The sequence below is a fragment of the Epinephelus moara genome, chromosome 5 (assembly GCF_006386435.1).
Source record: "Epinephelus moara isolate mb chromosome 5, YSFRI_EMoa_1.0, whole genome shotgun sequence".
NCBI classification, from domain to species: domain Eukaryota; kingdom Metazoa; phylum Chordata; class Actinopteri; order Perciformes; family Serranidae; genus Epinephelus; species Epinephelus moara.
In genome coordinates, this window is record NC_065510.1 from 11,114,071 (window position 1) to 11,132,330 (window position 18,260).

General features: G+C 43.2%; 1 protein-coding gene across 4 annotated transcripts in view; it reads left to right on the top strand.

Annotated features, from left to right (window-relative positions):
* mgat3b (beta-1,4-mannosyl-glycoprotein 4-beta-N-acetylglucosaminyltransferase b) overlaps positions 1–18,260 on the top strand; it is a 114,767-nt gene that overhangs the window by 1,731 nt on the left and 94,776 nt on the right. For 2 of the 4 annotated variants that reach the window (XM_050045619.1, XM_050045620.1), the window contains exon 1: positions 12,380–13,109. The exons of the other annotated variants lie outside the window; for them this stretch is intronic. The gene's annotated coding sequence lies outside the window, so the exon portion shown is untranslated. Of the gene's footprint in view, positions 1–12,379; positions 13,110–18,260 lie in introns of those variants that run through there. 4 annotated transcript variants of the gene reach the window in all.

An 18,260-nucleotide genomic window follows, 5' to 3' on the forward strand; every position in this document is an offset into this window, starting at 1 on the left:
TCATGGTATGGTATGCTGTACATAATCACGGAAACTGTCAGTGTGTCATTCTGTCAGTCAGTCATTCTGTCTGTCCCACGTTTTTCTACTCACTGACGTGGTCAATCTATGTGAAACTGCACATAGGCATTGAGGATTGGCATAGGTAGAAGGTGACAAAGCTACCAATGGGTATGGACTAGTTCATTCATTCATTTTCCGTAACTGCTTGTCCTGTTAGCGGTCGGAGGTGTGCTGGAGCCTATCCCAGCTGACATTGGGCGAGAGGCGGGGTACACTCTGGACAGGTCACCAGACTATCACAGGGCTGACACATAGAGGCAGACAACCATTCATGATCACATTCACACCTACGGACAATTTAGAGTCACCACTTAACCTGCATGTCTGTGGACTGTGGGAGGAAGCTGGAGTACCTGGAGAAAACCCACACTGACACGGGGAGAACATTCAAACTCTGCACAGAAGGGCTCCCCCACCCCAGGGTTTGAACCCCTCACCCTAGGTTCAAAGCAGGAACCCTCTTGCTGTGAGGCGACAATGCTAACCACTGGAACACCGTGCCGCCACCGTCCCATATATTGATGGTTTTAGCATGTCAGACTTCACTATGCAGGCACAGATTACTCACCTTACACTGTTAAAGAGGCTGCTCCAGTCACCAGCCAATAGAGCCCACCTGCCATACGCTTTCTGACGAGGACAGCTCAGCTACATTTGAGTCCTGGTGTGACAGCCTTGTTGTGAAGCATCTAAAGATGTAGTCCTGGACATCCTCGAAATTTTGGAGGAACTGTTCCTTCGTAAAACCCTCCACATTGTGGCCCCAACACTCCTGACTCCTCTCCCAGTCACACCCTCTACCTCCACAGAACTAGCAATAACTATAGCTATGGCTTTTGTGTTTCTTTTCATCCTAAACATATGGCAACTTGTCATCCAACCTCCGCAGCAAGTCATTCGAGAGATGAACACTTGCAAAGCTACACAATTCATTTGTTTGTGACATTTTGTGTGGTTCCAATGCCCATGTCTAAGACGTCACTCACTGCATGTGAGGCGTTTCAGGGCAGAGATCCTTTCACACGGATGTCAGATATGTTATTTCAATCATAATGTGAACAGTTGGGGCAGAATGATCAGCTCGGTTGTAATAATTAGAAGAGAGCATTAAGCCCTGGAATGTGAACGTAGCCTATGTTAGAAATAGTGTTGATTACTGTTGATTGATGGCAGACACAGGTATCGCTGCATGATCCTCACAAGATGGTGCCCCCGTAGTTTAATACTAACCTAAGCTAACCGGCTCTGGCTCTGGCTGTATAAGACATGAGGGTGGCATTATTAATTTAACCCTTTGGAAGAAAGCAGATAAGTGTATTTCCCAAAGTGGTAAACTATGCCTTTTAGGTCCTAAAGCCTTTGACTAAGATTCATTTTTGTTGGGTCAACCCTTTTTACCAGCCCACATTGTTTTGTTTATACTACACACACAGCATATGGCCACATATTGGCTCTCTTTGCCTTTTGTCTCAGAGAACATAAACCGTAGATAATGTGCCCTTTCTCGACACATACCTCCATGTCTCTCTAACCTTGCCTTGAGTTCAGTCAGATGGTTCGTCTCCAACTCCCAATTCCTGTTTTGTCACTCTGGAATTTTATCTGAGGGAAGCTCATTGGTCGTGGAGGTGAAATCTGTAGCCAACAGTAACGGTTCAGTTTGTCTGGACTCAGATCAAAGTCCTCCATAACCCTCATATCTCCAGTGTCATCTGAGACGGCGCTTTGGCTGAATATTTAACATTTTAACATTCTGTGTTTGGAGCTCCGTGTGTGTATGTGCATCTAGGAAAATGAGATTCATGTTTAAAATTGGCAGGACTTTCCATTTTGTGGGGCTTTCTGAGCAGTAAGGGTTTCATACTTAGAGACAGGAGTTAGCAGTTCTGTGCCAGTCTTCAATAATCGTTTTAAATTTGACCTTTTTTAGTAACATTAAGGTTTCAAATGTTCAGTTGCTCCTGTCAGTACAGCTGAAAAAAATTACACAAAGGGACACTAACCTATTTAATCCCAATTTTTTCCCAGAGGAAAATATCCAAATCATCTGTCATTAGTTTGAAATAAAAGTGATCGAAATTCTTCTATATCCCAGTCCAGTTATTAACACATTTAAAACTCTGTCACTAGCAGTCAACATTGCCACTAGAATGCTCTTTCACATCCAAGAGTGACTACTTCACACATCAGAAACCCTTATACAACACCAATCTGAATACTCAGAGCAAAGGCCCAAAAGCAGCCATTAGTGTATTTCAACACTGTTGTAATTGTTACTTTAATGTAATGTTAGCACTGGGTCGGGGCAGGTTTGTTGGATATGTCTGCAGCATTTGGGCGGTAAACAATGTGTTTTAGAATCACAGCAGCAACAGGCCACTGTGATTGTTTAAACACTCGATCTTTATTGTTGACTCCCAGCAGACTTTAAAAATGGTTAGAGGTCCTTAGCCGGTCTGGCTGACCCGTCTGGTTTGTAGAAGCCCTTGGCTCTTCTGGGTGGACCCTCTGGTGGGTAGAGGCCCTTGGCTCTTTATTACCAACAGTGGATAGGTGTGTGGGAGTGGGGGTGGAAGATGGGCAAGAAGAGGTGGTGAGGGGGGAGTCATCATTACTGATAATGTTCCTGTCATGCTCTGTTTGCATAATTGCAGCATATGAATTCAACAGCCTGGCTGGCAAATGGCCTGTCTCCCCCTGATTGTCTATATCTGACCCATCGCTATCACAATCACTGAAGACAGCATCTTTTTTAGTTTGAGGGACAACTGTAATGTTGCATGCTTTGTCTGAGCCGTCATCTAGATCCAACATATCCAGAACTGCACTCACAATGACCCTAAAAGAAAAAAAAAAAGAGTAGAAAGTTGGGTATGACCAGGAACTATGTGTGCTGTGTTATCCGGCCGGTCGCTATTGTTGCTGTCAACTTGTTCACTAATTCTGTGACCCCACTAAACAAACTTGGGTAATGCAAATGCACGCATCAATACTACACATCGTAAAGATGATTTGTACCAAAAAATCTCTGTCCTATCTTGATGTTAACATACATCAGTGGTTCCCAACTGGTGGGTTGCAGTCCAAAAGTGGGTCACAGGTCAAATCTGAATGGACCGCAAGTGACTCGCAAATGTATTAAGTTTGTTAAAAACACACTTTGTTTTGAAGTACAGTGAATTTTGGCATGGAGCTTTTATTTTGAAGTGCTGTCTACCTCATAAAGAGTGAGTGACTCACAAACAGCTATTTGGCCGAGACAGCAAACTAGCTCGACACCATGGCCAAACACAAGTATGACGCTGAATGTATTCAACTGTGTGGACTTTTAACTAATGACTACGGAGAAGTCTTGACAATGTGGCTGGACCAGTTGGATTTTGTTTGGGAGTTTTGATGCAGCCGTCCTCTTCTTGTGGTGCAACCAGGAAGTAAATAGCTCTGGTCATGTGAAAATTAACACAAAACAAGTTACACTGCACATACAGTATTTCACTGAGACCCTTTTATTGTTTCAGTGTTTGTTGGAAATGGATTGATATGTCATTCAGTGACATTTTTAGAGCCTTATAACTGAAAACTGTTGTGGTCACTATTGATAGAGCATGATTGATATTCAACCTCCAAAGTTTGGAGGAGTTTGCATGGTTCTTCGGGTGTAGGCGTGTTTTCTCCAGGTTTTCCAGCTTCCTCCCACAGTCTAAAGACACCCAGTTTAAGTTAACTGGTAACTCTAAATTGCCCATAGGTGTGAATGTGAGTGTGAATGGTTGTCTGTCTCTGTCAGTACGTTTACATGACAGCAGGGAAAATCGATTTTGTGTTAGTCGGCCTGGAACCGGACTTTTAAATACATCTTAACATGCTGACTGAAATCGCACTAAACCGACTTTCTCAAAGTCGGACTAAGACATCCAGATAATGCACCTGGGGGTAGAATTCCTAGGCTTTGCCCATGCTCCAGTTTCCGCCCCGGGCTTTGACCTGGAAGTCGAATAGCATTATCTGCAGCGTTCAAAGGTAAAATAACTTACAGAAACATGGCTTGCAAAAGTCCACCTTCCACATTCACTTCCTTCTCTTTATCTGTCTCTCACACACACATGCAGCGGCGTAAAGTCCAAGTAAGTCAGCCCCAAAAGGTCCTGTTGTGTCCTGTCGAAGCTGCGAATATTTGGGGATTATTATCACTGAAGCTTCAAAGGTCCTAAAGTGGTATTCAAGACAGCTCCAATGTTCAGTTAGGTGAAAGAAAGGGTCAAATCAAATGTTTGTTTTCCTCAGAGTAAGGCATCATAAAGGCACCGATGCATAAGCAGTCTCTGTGGGCCCGTCTTCTCTCTCTCTTTTTTTTTTTTTTTTTTAAAGATATTTTTTTGGGCATTTTTAGCCTTTATTTGACAGGACAGACAAGCGCGAAAGGGGGCGAGAGAGAGCGAGTGACATGCAGCAAAGGGCCACAGGCCGGAGTTGAACCCGGGCCGCCGCGGCAACAGCCCTGCACATGGGGCGCCCGCTCCACCACCAAGCCACCAACGCTCCAGGGCCCGTCTTCTCTTGATCCAAATATCGTATTTCTTTCTTTTCTTTTTGGAACCCTGATTTTCCTTTCTTGATGAAAAGACATGACAGTGCACATTGATGCTCCAGCAGCATAAGAAGTCACTCACTCAGTTGGAGCTGCGTTTAGAAATGAATCGTAGTGCACCAGTGGACGAAACCATTTTGGTGAGAGGAGCCTCAGAGAGCTTCCACTAGTTTTTCTCAATAAAAAGTTGTCTTTTAACCAGGTTATTCAGCCAATTTTTAACAAGTTATGGCACTAATTACTGGGTAATCAGTCCCACTTTTCCCCCCACTACGACGCCCCTATTTATTTAGTCCTTGTGGTCTAAAAGTGGCCAAATTTAAGTAGCATGTAGAAAACACTGGAATCTGTGTGTAAAATACCAACTCTGTGGATGTTTTTAAATTGTACAATCTCAAACACCTCACTGGTGCTAAAACCCTTCACATTCCCAGAAAAAAATCCAGAGTAAAACCTCCAGTCAGAAGGCTTTTCACTTCAAAGCATGTTCCAGATTTGATGGGTCTCCAGGTATTACTCTCTCACACTTCATAACTGCGCTCTATAAAACAGTCCCCTGTTGTCAGGGATGAAAACCTTTGTCACATTGGATGTGCTGACAGGCTGATATCAATATTTGATAAAAAGGCAGAAGGGTCTGTGAGCTTCCTTCCAACAACTGCTGACTGCTCAGAGAGAGAGAACAAATGGAGGCTGTAAGGTTGAAGATCTCAGGCTGATAGGAGGGATGCAGCACTACCGGCGGCCTTCACATCCAGCTGTATTTACAGTAGAACTAACAAACTGAGGCGTTGCCAACTTCACCGACTTGCTGCATGAACACAGACACTCGTTAAAAAGTAAGTAGGTCATAGGCCATTGTAAGTGTGAACTGTATCACTGCTGCCAAATAATGAGCATCTGAGTTCTTGTTCACATGAGTGAACAGCTCCCCCCCAGGCCCGAGTCTGAGAAAAATGACCCAACTGTAACCTGATAGTGAGCCTGAAACAGCTAGTCACAACAAATGACAGCAATATGCACTGCAAAATCACAATCATGTAATAACTTGCTTTAGAGCTTATATTGTCAGCAATGAATTTTACAACAGGACAACAGAATGGTGCGCCGCACAAAGTCAACAGGCCAATCCCCTCATGGCTCATCACCTATTATTCCATTGAAAGATGATAAGCATTGCTGAATATGAAAAAGGTCAGGTTTATTTGTAGAGGGCTTATTCAGCGTAACAGAGCCACATTGTGAAACAAATGAGCGGTAGCTATTACAGCTATAGCATCGATGCTGCACAAATTAAAACAAACATTACACTGGAAAACATTAGCAAACACAAGTTTGTCTCCACAAACTGTCAAAAGCTGGAAGACTTCCCAGACCTGTGTGCATCTGCGTCTCCGAGGCCTCCTAAAATGATCCAGCTCAGAGACGAGGCTGTTAGCGAAAACTGAACACATTCGTGCAATGGCTGAGTACACGTGTTGTGTTTCTTGGTGCTTGAAAAGGCCACATGTTCATAAAGTTATTGTGATCACAATGGGAGTCACTCATGTGATGTACTCAAGGAAAGTTGACATAATTGCTTGTTTCTTGAGCACATTTAAGACTTTTAATCCACTTCAGTCCAAGTTAAACTTGACTGTATATTGCCCAGCCCTATGTTACTGCTGTAATTCAGTTTGTGTCAAATTGTGCCGATATGGTGCCAGAGTTTCAGTACCAACACTAACATGTCATACATGTCATAAAAAAAGCCAAAGTTCTGTACAAGAACTCAACTAAAATACAATTCAAAATTATGATTTAAAGTAGTCACAAGGAGCTCTTAAATGGTTATGAAACAGTCTTAATTTAATACCAGTGTCTATATATGAATTACATAAGCAAACGAGACCATCAGTAAGAAGATTAGCTATCGCCATGTAGTGTTCTTAATGTCTGTCCCCAGGTACAATTCCCGGGAACACCCTATGTTTACATTTTCCCAGGCACAGTTTGACAATTAGTCATACGTTAGGCAGTTAAAAGGAAGCAGGAGGAGATTTTTCTTTAGAGAATTTTATTCTTCTGTCTGATATTGGGGCATGATCAGTGAAGAGAAAAAGAAAAGAATTGACTGAAGAACAACAACAGCAAAAAAAAGCTAGAAGAGACTGAAAACATGAGTCAACCTTGGTCGCTTTGTCATATGTAGGGGTGGGTATCATAGATCAAGATACCAGTACCTTTAACATGATACTGATACCAATAGAGTTTGTCATTTGATCCCTTTTATTCTACTTCATTTGAAACCCGCCATGTGAACAGAAGCACTAGGTTGTGTAAAATGCCACCAGAAGTCACAGGGGTATAGTAAAGCCATGTTTTCAGCCCAGTCTCATTCTGAAGTTGTCGAATCCTTGCGCTTGGACAGTGACTTCCGGCATCAGACACTGATGAAAAAGGTGTCCTTTCACGTTTGCATGATACAAGGTTGGTAGCCATTAATGTGTAATGGCGCCCAGTGGCATTGGGGGTGAAAATGTGGCGGGACAACGCTGTAAGTTAATGGGGTAAAAGTCAGAGTAGGGCGAGTGGGACAGGTGGTGGATATGTCCAACAACCTCAGACTTTCACCTGGAGGGCCAGTGTTCGCTTTTCCTTATGAATGTAAAGCCAAACAGGTTGAAGTTGACATGGCGTCCCAGACTGCAACAACAAACGCACCCAGGGTACCTTGCACGTTAAATGTCGACGTGGAAATTCCATGACCAAGTGTTGAAATGTGGCGAGGTCGGATTGAGAATGTGTGTTTGGGTGGCATCTCTGCACGCTGAACTAGCACTTCCGTCAAATACCGCACTCAGCTTCACCACACCACAGACTGTATGGGTTGTAGCTGCTGCGATCATCGTCCAATCACATGCAACATTAAATCAAATAACACTTGTGCTGCCAGCAAAACCTAACAAACACTAATTTTCTCTAGATCTGGGTACATAAAGGATCAAATGCAGGTATTTTTTGTGACAAATGCACCCGCAGGTCAGATCGAGATCTTTATGACACAAGGAAATGGTGTTCATGGAAACAATAACGCTTTTGTCCACAAGGGCCTCTCAAAATAAACACCTTGTAGCTGCTTTAAATCAGGATTATCTCATCAATCAATTGGCAAGATTATGAATTTCACCAGACAGTCAACAGTACTTAACAGTTTTTGGACACGTTTGTTTGTCAAAGCATAAAGGTGCAATACTTTGCCCTCATTTAAACATGCACATGTAGCACCACATGCATTCAAATCATATGGAAATCAGTTGCCCTGTTTCCATCAGCCTTACCATAAGTTAAAAGGTTACTGGAAAGAAAACCACATGCAACATAAAGCACTCACGCACAGATTCACAGGGTGTGGCTGGTGTGGGTGTCCATCCATGCTTGTCGACACACATACAGCTCATTCCAGAGTGTATTACATGTGTTACTTCATTCAGATCACCTGAGGGTAAAAGGTGTGTTGGTGGTTTGTGATCTCATGCTTGATTTTAAAAGAAACTCAAGAGTATAAACTAACCAATGGGGGGTAATGGAACATTTCTAAAATCCAATGACAGTAAATGCAGTTAGAAACACAGTTTATTCTTGCAGAATGTATGGTTGCCTGTGCTTGATGTTTAGTAACTGTCACAACTTGACTTGTAATGTCCCGGAGTGCATACCAGGGTAATGAGTTGTTTGACAAATTGAACAATAAAGTACTGATTACAGGGTGATGCATCAGTGACTACGACTGAAAGGAAATAGTCTCATCATGAGTATATGTATTTTGCGCCAGTGCTTTTCTTCATGCAGGACTTTTACTGTGATAAGCGTACTTAATATTTGAGTACTTCCACCACCGACAGAACAGTTGAGTTGACACAGTCATGTCGGATTAAAATGTAAAATAACGTCTTAATTTTCAGCCCACACAAATATGTTTTCACTGAGTGTTGTATTGGTTAATTGATTAAACCAATGAGGTAGAGTCAGTACAGCTCTAAGGATTGCAGTCGCCTGACCTTTTGAGTTTTTGGTTTTGGTTACACCTCTTATTATTGCATGGGTTATCATTTAATTTGGTAAGAAAATTGACGCGCACATCTGGCATCTATCTGTTTTCTTGAACCCTGGTAGTAAGACGATGGCGTGATGGGGACAAGTGCATGTTTGTGCTTTCTGTGTCTGGTGTGTGTTTGTGCTCAGGAGTTGTGTTATCAGTAATGTTCAGCTGGGCCCCTGCTTGTATAGCAGTCCTCCTCGTTCAACAGAACTAAGCCAGTCTGTACATGCTGTTGATTTGTGTATCATGATGGTGACAAAACGTAAACTGAAAAAAGGTAAATCAAGTCCTATGATGAGTAAATGTAAGAGGGCTGCATTTGTATTGCGCTTTTCTACTTTACTATGTTAACATCATGCACAGTTGTACTTCAGTATATTCAGGATGTAACATTTACATTGTACATAGAGAAACCTGGTTGTGCATATCCCTTCATGCATGATGACATAATGCAAGTTTACTTTTTCTCCGTAGTGGTGCAGGCAGGTCTTTATTCTTCACATCCAGCAAGTCTGTCATTTCTGGATGGACTGAGTTCAACCAACAATTGAGGATAAACTCAGTTTGGTTTTGGTCTGGACTCTGTACTTAACACTGTGCTGCATTTAGCTTCTCTCTTTAATCATCTGTAATGGAAGGTGAGCGCAGTGAAACAATGTATTCACCACATTGCCACTGTCAGACTTTTATTTTCATTTCATCATGACATCGACCACATTGTTTGTTTTACTGGCTAACTTAAAGGTCCAGTGTGTAGAATTCAGAAATATGTTTCTATTCACCTGAAACTAAGAATCATTGTGTTTTTGTTACCTTAGAATGAGCAGTTTATATCTGCGATTGCACGGGTCCTCTTCCACTGAGTCAGCCATGTAGCCAAGAACTGGCAAACTGCTAGATGCTACTGAATGCTACACACTCAACCTTTAAGTTTAGGCAGGACATGCACACATTGCATTCAGTGGTTAGTAAATTGGATATGGTTGCCCCAGTATCCAGGTTTCTATTGTGCTACATTTAGCATGTTCAGGTTTATCCAGGAAACAGTGTCATACTGACCATGCACAATATTTTTAGCCTGTCATGACCTGATCTGCAGTCACACAACCACGAGTTGCCGTATGACATGAATCACAAGTTGTAAATGTGGGAATCTCTGCCACTCATCCCATATTGCAGAGAGTTAAATGAGAAAATTAATGTCCGTTACGGTTATAAATGCACTCAGTCAGTATGTTTAAAGGTGTGTTGAGGTAATGATCAGCCAGGTACCACACCTTAGCATAGTGACAGGAAACAGGGGAAACAGGTGGCAGCCACTAGTTAACTAATTACCACTTAACAGCAATTTGTGGTTCAGCCTTGTTTTTTTTTGTATAAAATAAACAAGTGAGGTAAAATGTTTTAATCACATAAACCAATTCAACTAAGCTAACTGGATTCTGGCTCCATTTTAAGACAGACAGACAGGAAGTAAATGCACAGTGGAGTTTTTCCTGGTAGGCTTTCTCTCAGAAAGCCCTTTCTTGTGTACAAAAGTTAATATCTTGTGCGCACAACTTATATCTTGTGGGAACAAATGATCTTGTGCACACAAGATAATTTGTAGATAGTTATTAGGTCATTATCTTGTGGGAACAACTTATTATCTTGTGTGTACAAGATGATTATCTTGTGGGAACAAGTTATGTCTTGTAGGAACAAATATTTTTTTTGTATGTACAAGATAACATCTTATGGGAACAAGTAATTATTACTGTGGCAACAACTAATCTTGTGAGAATCATCTTGTGGGAACAAATGATGATCTTGTCCACACAATTTAATCTTGTGGGAACAAGTTATTTACCTTGTGCGCACAAAATAATCATCTTCTGGGAACAACTTATTTATCTTATGTGTACAAGATAATTATCAATCAATCAATCAGTTTTATTTATAAAGCCCAATATCACAGGGCTTTACAGCATACGACATCCCTCTGTCCTTAGGACCCTCGCAGCGGATAAGGGAAAAACTCCCCCAGAAAACCCCTTTGATGGGGGAAAAAATTCTTGTGGGAACAACTTATTTATATTGCACATACAAGATAATCATCTTATAGGAACAAATTATTATCTTGTTGGAACAACTTATTATTTTGTGTTTGCAAGATAATTATCTTGTGGGAACAAATACTTTTTCTTGTGTGCAACATAAGATCTTACGGGAACAAGCCATTATTATTGTCGGAACAACTAATCTTGTGCTAACAAGAGAATCATCTTGTGGGAACAACTTATTATCTTGTCCACACAAGTTAATAATCTTGTGGGAACAAGTTATTCATCTTGTGTGCACAAAATAATCATCTTGTGGGAACAACTTATTTATCTTGTGCGCACAAGATCTTGTGGGAATAACTTATTTATCTTGTGCGCACAAGATCTTGTGGGAACAACTTATTTATCTTGTGTGCACAAGATCTTGTGGGAACAACTTATCTTATGTGTACAAGATAATTATCTTGTGGGAACAACTTATTTATGTTGCACGTGCAAGATAATCATCTTATAGGAACAAGTTATTATCTTGTTGGAACAAATTATTATGTCGAGGGAACAACTTATTATTTTGTGTGTACAAGATAAGTATCTTGTGGGAACAAGATGATCATCTTGTGGGAACAACCTATTTATCTTGTGGGAATAACTTATTTATATTGCACATACAATATAATCATCTTATAGGAACAAGTTAATATTTTGTTGGAGCAACTTATTTATTTTGTGTGTACAAGATAATTATCTTGTGGGAACAAGTTATTGTCTTGTCTACACAAGTTAATTATCTTGTGAGAACAAACTAATATCTCGTCCACGCATGTAAATGATCTTGTGGGAACAACTTGTTTATCTTGTGCCAACAAGTTAATTATCGTGTGGGAACAACTTCTATCTTGTGTCTTCAACATGACTATCTTGAAGGAACAAGTTAATTATCTTGTGGGAACAAGTTTTTTCCTTGAATGTACAATTTATTATCTCGTGGGCACAAGACAGTTTGTTCCTACAAGATAATTATCTTGTGCGCAAAAGATCAAATCATGTCACCTTTCGGGGCCTCAGGGTCTCCTCCTTTGCGTTTGCCAAAATGTCTAATTATTCCTCTATGTCACAATATGGGCGTTTCTCTGGCGCCACCCTCAGGCCAAACTTTACATTCTTTGACCCACTGTGGTATGTCTTTAAATAGTCTTTTCATATTTTATCCATGCATTTTTTTCTGACATGCAATGTGCATTACAGCCTCACGGGGGCTCTGCTGTGGTCACTGACTTAAAGTCATGTTGTTTTAGTTTTTGCAGAACTTGTATGGGGTTGGATATATTTAGGGTGCAGGACACCTCACAGTACCACAGCAGAAGTAGCAGTAATAATAACAGCAGTCGTCTCTGCTCAAGCCTCTATGCAAGTTCACCACCACAACACCCCCCCCTCCCCCCCCGCTCATATTTCCTCCCTTTATATCTCCCTACATGATGGGCGCCCCCCTCGTCCTCCACTGATAAGCAGCATAACGGGGAGGAGCTCTCTTCTCGCGGGACTCCTCCTTCCACTGCCTTCGTTTTCTTTCACTTGCCCCCACACACACTCGTCTCCACCTCCTTCTTGCCTGTCTGATCGAAAGGGAGAAGGGGGGTTAGATGATGAAGAAGTGAAAGAGGGGGGGGGTCCTATTTTCTTAAGAGCGGAAAAAGCGTCACAGCGGGTGCAGAGCGCAGCACGGAGGACGGAAGAGAGGGAGACGCATCACGGTGAGGGGGAGATAGAGAAGACGGTGGGAGGAGGCGACAGCGGGTCGTAAACACGACAGAAAACGGCGAATAGGACGGCAGAGAGCGGCGATCACCCCCCACCGCCAACCCTCCTCATCTCTCCATCTCCATCCTTGTCTGCGCCGTTCGGCTCATCCCTTTGCGCACCGGAGCGGCGCGGTGTTTTCTGTTTTCTCTTTATTTTAATCCTCTCTGGACAAAACCTCTGCTCGGTCTGTCAGAGGATAAACACCAGAGGCAAGAGAGGAGGCTGTGCCATCACCACCGCCGACAGGATCCACTGGAGGTGGTGCACGGGACGATCATCGGCGCAGGCGATTCGGTGGATAAAACCAAAGGAGGGGGTAAACACTACGAGATGACCATAGAGTAACCCGGCTGAGGCACACACACACACTGAGACAGAGAGAGACCCCGGCCGCCGGCTACCACCGAGACTCCAGCATCACCAATGCGATGGCATAGCGGTTTCTGCTGCAAGACTACCAGACTAGACTCAGACCAGCAGGGCTCGCATCCACCATGAACCTCTGAAAGACATCCGACACAGGCACAGATGGGTAAGAGGAGATGCTCTGCTTTGCGTGTGTGTGTGTGTGTGTTTTTTGTTTTTTTTTTACTCCGGGATATGGAGGTTGGGCAGGGATGGGTGGGGGGGAGCAGGAAGGCTTGTGACGTGAAGACCCTGGCCATTGCACGTACAGTTTAAGACTGTAATGTAGAGGATGGGGTGTATTTGTGTGTGTGTGTGTGTGTGTGTGTGTGTGAGGTTGATGAAGTGGCTTCTGGTGAAATTAGGAAATACATGGGTGGAACCAGATGGCCTTTTACTACTGGTGAGACTGGAGGTAGAGTGTAGCTGATGCCATCTCGTATTATACTGTGCTGTGATGTTTTGGGGGTCCTGGGTATGTGAGATTGAATGTAATAATAGGGTACCAGGATCATGGATGGGTTAAGGAACGGGCCTACTGGGCGCAGGCCCATGGACTCAAGGGGTCAGGGGGTGAAATGTCACTGAAAGAGACACCAAACGGCTACAAAGAGATGCAAAAACAAAACCACTTTCCCACCACTTTCACTTTGAGTTTTCTCTATGTGTGCGATTGTTTTTGGGATGTTAACATTTCTGTGCCCACGGGCCCATTGTCTCATAATGAGTCTGTGACCTCATGGCACAGGACTTGAGGCCAAGCTTATAACATTTAAAACTATTTAGACTTCAAATCCTTTAAGTTCTTACTGCCTCAGTGGATTGATGTTACACTAACACTGCCAGGATTTAGGGTTTGGCTGCCTGTTGTTCACTGAGTCCATGGTATTATAAGGTTCATTTAGTGTCCACTAATTGAGCCATATTCTACGGGCTAGTTCTTAATTTTCACACCATCACACGTCCCCATTCCCCTCCCCAAACACCTGAGCGGATGGCCGCTGCTACATCTTCCAGCCCACAGAAAAGCCCTGCTCCATGCCACCTCGCCGCATGTGAATCACCCTGCCCCGGGTGGTCGTCTTCTGTATGCAGCGACTGCAAGCCTCGCTGACAAAAAACATTTTCATCTCCCATCTGGTTCAAACCAAAAACCAAGCACCATCGCCTGCTGAATCCATTTCTAATTTCCCATGAGAGCGGGCCCCCCTCTCCCTGGTTGCCGCTCAGAGGTCAGGTATTGATCCAGGGTCTCAGATGGGTTTGAGTATATGAGGGCTTGAGTAAGCTGAGCCCTGATAGGCAGTTAAGTGCAAATTTAGCACTAATGAATGAGGGAGTTGCCTGGCGGTTGTAGAGGAGCAGGTGAGATTGTGGCTGTGGAGAAACACTGGAGACATCTGGCTGTGTGGTGTAAATATGAACCTCTTCTTCTTTCCCTTGACATGCTGCCCTTGAGCAAGGCAATTAATCAGCAATAACGGCATTAGAGTGGCTCAGTGGTGCAACAGTAGCAGGCTGGAGCTGTACCTGGCAGCTCCCAGCTGTGAACGTGTGAAACAGGGCATCGCTGATGAGCATGCTCAGTGTGCTTCCTCAGGTTTTTAAAGATGCATGTCGGGTAGAGGTAATTATTGGAGTATCTGAGGTTGCTCCAAGAGAGATGTCTGCTTTGTACAGGAGATACGCCACTCTTCATTTGGTCCAGTTGAACCCAGAAGCAGCGATTTGATGAAATGGCAACATGGTTTTGTCTGGACAGAAAATCAGACCTGCATCTGTGCCTGCCAGGCAGTAAGGAGAGCAGAGAGGAGAATAATCTGAGCTGGGCGAAAGCAGGAAGTGTATACTTCACTGTGTTTGTAGCAGCATAAGCAGAGGCAGCGGCCTGCAACTACTGCGACGGCTCTGGTTCTCTGTGGTTATCTCACTGTGGCTTTCAAATGGTCGACGATGCCCCAACCAACATCCCAGATCCCCACGTTTCAAAACAACAACATCAACAAAGACCACATCTCATGGGGATGCTGGCCTTTTCACTTCACAGTGATGCTGATGCTGAGAGACAGGGCAGTGAGCTGGTGTGTGTGTGTGTGTGTGTGTGTGTGTGTGTGTGTGTAGGGTAGGTGTGGGATTGCAGAAAGAGCAGAAGGAGAGAAGGAGACAGAAAATGTTTCCAAGGGATCTTAAAGGTTTTAGATGCCACAGCTGGGGACTGAACACAGTAGCCACGCCTGAACATGTATGTTGTGTGCATGTGTGTGTGCATCAGAGCCGAGGCATTGCTGCTCAGGTCAGAGATAAGAGGAGTGAAATGTAAAGATGGAGAATGGACGGATGGATAGATGGATGTACTGAAGAATTAAAATAGAGAAAACAGGGGAGCTGGGGGGGAGGATGGGGGGATGTTATTCAGTCATGTGTCTGAAAGAGTGTGTGGACTCCAGAGATCCACCTGAGCCCCACAGCTGAAGCTTCTTTTGTCAGATTTGATTAAGAACACTCTCCTGTGATTCCTCCCCCCCTCTCTCACACACTCTCTCTCAGTTTCACTTTCAGTTTTCCTTATTGATGTGACAAGTAAATATATCTGGGTTGCAAAAGCATATTGAGCAGAGAAATAGTGGTTAAAGGAGACAAAAACAAGAAGCGGTGCGGAGTATAATACAAACTGCTTATGGAAGAAAACAGCCATGAACAGTGACTGAAAGAAAATCATATGTATAAGTCCATTTTCTCTTCCTTAGATATGGAATTTAAAGGTCTAGTGTGTAGGATTTAGGGGGATATATTGGCAGAAATGGAATATAATATCATAAGTATGTTTTCTTTGTGTTATGGTTACCTTAGAATGAGCCATTTATACCTACATAGGGAGCGGGCCCTTGTCTATGGAAGTCGCCATATTGCACCGCCATGATTTATAGTAGCCCAGAATGGATAAACCACACACTGGCTCTAGATAGAGCCATTCGCATTTTCACATTGCCCACCATAGTTAGCAGTTCCTCCATAACAAGAGCATTGAAAAAAATAATTATTTATTTTTTTACGTGAAACTGCTTTATTCAGTATTTTTACCGGTTTAAATCATTGGGTCCGTTTGTTTTGGAGAGGAACAGACCTCTGCAGATAATTCAGTTACTGGTAAAAAAAACAAACTGCTGAACGTCTGGATCTTAAGTTATCAGAGAAAAAAGGTGAGCACAGATTAGCAGGTGCTGGGGCTAGCAGTCTGTCTCTGACATGCCAAACAGCGTTGGAGAAACCCTGTCTTTTTTTTCTGGTTTAGATCACCAGGTCTGTTTGTTTTGGAGAGGAGGAGACCTCTGCAGATAATTTGGCTCAAGGTAAAAACCTCCCGAAACTCTGGATCAGAAATTAGGTGAACACACATTAGCAGGTGCTAGGCTAGAGGCCCATCTGCGACGTGCCAAACAGCATAGGAGAAACACTGATTTGTAACATGAAACTGCTTTATTCAGTATTGTTACTTGTTTAAATCACCTGGTCCATTTATTTTGGAGAGATAGGGACCGCTGTGGATAACTCAGCTCATGGTAAAAACTTCTAGAACAATGAAAACAGAAGCAATTTTAACTGAAGTTTCAGCTAGTTGCAGTCTGCAATCCTCAGTGCTAGATGGCACTAAATCCCCCTAACTCTTACACACTGTACCTGTAAAGGAAAAGTTAGGGGGCGATCACACCTACAAGGAGCGCTAGAAATGAGACGCCAGTAAAACAATTGATTCCCTATGGTATGGCGCGTCTGACTGGTTTTCAAGCACTTTTGATGATGAGCGTCTTTCTGGCGTCTTTTTAGACTCGCGGTTTTTTTTAGATGCACGTTTATAGACGCTGAAAGTTGAATTAATCTCAACTTTTGGGCGTCAGGCGCCAGTAGCACCACCAGCAGAGCAACAGCAAGTGCCCTCCTCCATCTTGGGTCATTTTCAATGTTTTGATCGCCCAGCTGCACACGCAACCCCACTCTACAGGTGCTCCTCATAAGGAGCGCTCATTGAAAGGGCGTTTCAGGCATTTCAAGCGTCTTTGAAGCGTCTGCCTTTCTAGGGCCACCTGTAGCTGTGATCGGCCCCTTAATCTTGGGAGGCATGCTTATTTGCCTTCCTGCCGAGAGTTTGATACCACCGTGATGTCTGTATAGTACATATAAGGCTGGAATAAGCAGGCGCTTAGCTTAGCTAAAACACTGTAAACAAGGTGGACACCATTTGGTTGGGTCTGTCCAAAGGCAACAAATTGCACCTACTGGCACCTCTAAAGCTCACAGATTTTCACATCATAGTTCACCTCAGGCTAAACAGTATGGAAAAATCAATTCTCAAAATATTTTTGACCTAACACCTCGATATTGATATTGCGACCATATTGTCAGTTTTGCAGTAGTGTGGATGTAATGACTAAGTGGGTAAAGGCGAATAGTAGAACAGCTCCAACAGTTTGGATCATTTTTCTGTAATGCCACCTTTTAAAACCAGTAAAGACAACTCTTCCAGTATTATGATATCAAAAATCTAGGACTATATCTATCATATCTAGCAGCATGGTGGTGCAGTGGTTAGCATTGCCGCCTCACAGCAAAAGGTTTCCTGGTTCGAACTCCAGCGTAGGTTTTCTCCGGGTACTCCGGCTTCCTCCCACTATCCAGAGACATGCAGGTTTGGTTAACTGGTGACTCTAAATTGACCCTAGGTGTGAATGTGAATGTCTGTCTCTATGTGTCAGCCCTGTGATAGTCTGGTGACCTGTTCAGGGTGCACCCTGCCTCTTGCCCAATGTCAGCTGGGATAGGCTTCAACACACCCGACAGGATAAGCAGTCACGACAAAAAATAATGAACATATCTAATCTCATATCTCATCTCTCAGCCCTAATTTTGCTTTGTTAATCAGAACAAAAAAATGGAGAGTAAAAACAGCAATTAGCCGCTGAACAGAGGTTATGTGCTGAACTATTTCTTGGCCTGGACCCATAACTTCCCGTAGCTTTGGCCACGCCATTGTCTGTTTGTACACCACAGTCTCAGTGTTTACTGTACTGATATAAGAGGAAGTGAACAACTGTTCTTCCCAGAATATTGAACTTGTCTGTTAAGGAAGTTAGCTGCCCTGTGACACATGTAGCTTTTGTCCCTGCTGTGTTTCTGTCTTACCCAAGTTGGACAAAAGGAAGCTTTTCATCATCAGACATGGCATTGACATGTGGTACGCTGTAGCTTGTATTCAAACTTTAATCATTTAGCTCAAATATTT